The following is a 2,275-nucleotide window of genomic DNA, read 5'->3' as shown; positions in this document are numbered from 1 at the left end:
ACGCATTGATTAAACAATGTGCGCAGAACAGGGCTCGAAAGAAGCGCTTTGCGTAATTATGGAATGCATGTAGGCCAGGGGTCACTAACCTTTTTTGCATGCGGGCCACTTTGGCACTAAGGAGAGCTGTGGCGGGCCGCACTAATAAAATTTTATGTAGGGTGACGCTTATGCTAGAAAAGAACGCATTTCGTACCCAGCATCCAGCGTTACATGTTGTTCATATTTATGTTAGAATACCGCAGCAACAAAATTAATCGAATAAAGCTACTGCCAGGCCAAGCTTCTTTTACAACACTTTTGACTTTTTTAACAATGCCTAATAAACGAGGCCACTTGTTTTGTGCACTTATAGCGAGGCGAGCGGTTTCATCAGAATATTCATCGCCAAGCAAGAGTGGTGTTGTTACTTCGCTTCGCAAAAGATATCTTGCAATTAACAGTTTCAATAAACAAGGAAATGTTTGACACATCGGAATACAGGCAACAATAGTGACCTGCAAACATATCAGCGAAAAAGAGGCTCCAATAACAGGGAAAAAGAAACCAGGTACCATGAAACAAACGCTTGGGGAAATCACCGAAAAATTGTGATTCTAGCGTAATTCATGAACAGTCTTCTTTCTAAAAAAGCAATGATTTGGTTTTTCATCCTTTTTGTGAGAGTCTATAAAACCGTCTTTCCTTTATTATTAACAACTCTCACTTACGGTGCTTATCAGCATGGCAAAAATTGTTGATTAACAACATTTTGCAATACTTGCTTCGGCAGAACATATACTAAAATTGGAACGATACAGAGAAGATTAGCATGGCCCTGCGCAAGGATGACACGCAAAATCGTGAAGAGTTCCATATTTCTTAAAAAAAAAAAAAAAAACGTTTTGCGATACTAAGCTAAATATTTTCATAATACAATTAGAAAACGTCTTTAAAGTTATATATAATATTTTGCCAATTTATTATAAATTGAGTTGGCACACCGACCTATTTTGCCAACAAAAACTTGCATAAAGGGCATACTGCTCATGAAACACAATAACGGTGAAACGCACACTAGTGTTTACATGGCACTTGCAAACTTAAAATAAGCAACCCTATGCTCACAGACAATTTCGAAATTCGAAAACAGACGTTTTAATCAACCACTGGGGCAGTGTGGCTGGACATCGCATTGGAATAACTTTAAGCACCCCCACCGAGAACTATAATCTTATTGGTTGGTCGGTGGAATCGTATGCAAAGCGAAAATATGCTTCCCGGAAAGTATTTTTTGCCTTCATGCTCTTTAACTCCTCAAGAAAAGTATTTTTTGTTATACTTGTACGCTGATACCTTCCGCGGGCCGCAGCGATACAGCGTGGCGGGCCGCATGCGGCCCGCGGGCCGCCATTTGGTGACCCCTGATGTAGGCTATACACACTGTCACTGTAGACCTATGTAGGCTATACACAGTGGTGGGCGCAGCTAACGTAAAATGTACCTTTCAACAAAGAAATCAGCGGATTTTCAATAAATTTACTTTCGCTAACGAGTCCGCTAAAATTTCTAAATATTAGAGAAAATGCTAATCCACTAACCAAAGTGTTAGCTTCGCTAATTAGCGGTTAGCGGAACTGTGCCCTCTACTGTGTATACATAATAGCCTATGATTCCTGCATGTTGTATAAAATAAATACCATATTCCAGTTTCTGTGTTGTAAATGTAAGGGGCCCCGGACTTATGATCGGAGGAGGCCACGCTCTTTGTTGCTACGGCCATGTCTTTGAGGTTGTTGATACATTTGTTGACTACCAACAGCTAGCGAACCCTTTACGGTAGAATAAATTTCGTTTGTATGATTGAGCTGGGAGTTGTTGGAGCATTCAAACCCAGGACAAAAAGAATCATTTTCTTTTGAATTCATAATTCCTACAACAACTAAAGCTTGGGAGTAGCCTACTCTTTCCAGCTTTCTCTACCTTTGGTTACATTTTTCTTTAGTTCCATCATATGTGTCAGCTGAACAGTTCTTTGTCGCTGTATTGTATGATTGGGTTAGTGCAGTCAATCTCATTTACGGGTGTAATCTGCATGCGTAGAGCCGTAGATTTGAAACTGCTCGGTTGCTTGGGTAAGGGACAGCTTTCTTTAGAATTTCCCCTATCTGGCTGGGCTACTATTGAAACCGACATAAGCTTACAGTCGATCAATTACTCCAAAAATGATATGACAACACTGCACATCATGAACTCCAACTACATTTAAGCAATGACATCCATAAGCAGAAAATAG

At 40.1% G+C, this 2,275-nt stretch overlaps 1 non-coding gene across 1 annotated transcript; it reads left to right on the top strand.

The window, feature by feature from the left end:
* The first annotated feature begins 758 nt into the window (after window positions 1-758).
* Window positions 759-862, top strand: LOC145779175 (U6 spliceosomal RNA). The gene has a single exon (XR_014290527.1). It is a non-coding gene; the product is annotated as a U6 spliceosomal RNA (small nuclear RNA).
* Window positions 863-2,275: the final 1,413 nt, after the last annotated feature.

The sequence above is a fragment of the Aplidium turbinatum genome, chromosome 10, assembly GCF_918807975.1.
Source record: "Aplidium turbinatum chromosome 10, kaAplTurb1.1, whole genome shotgun sequence".
NCBI classification, from domain to species: Eukaryota; Metazoa; Chordata; class Ascidiacea; order Aplousobranchia; family Polyclinidae; genus Aplidium; species Aplidium turbinatum.
The sequence above is the reverse complement of the archived record's forward strand: the minus strand, read 5'-3'. Positions and strand labels throughout refer to the sequence as shown.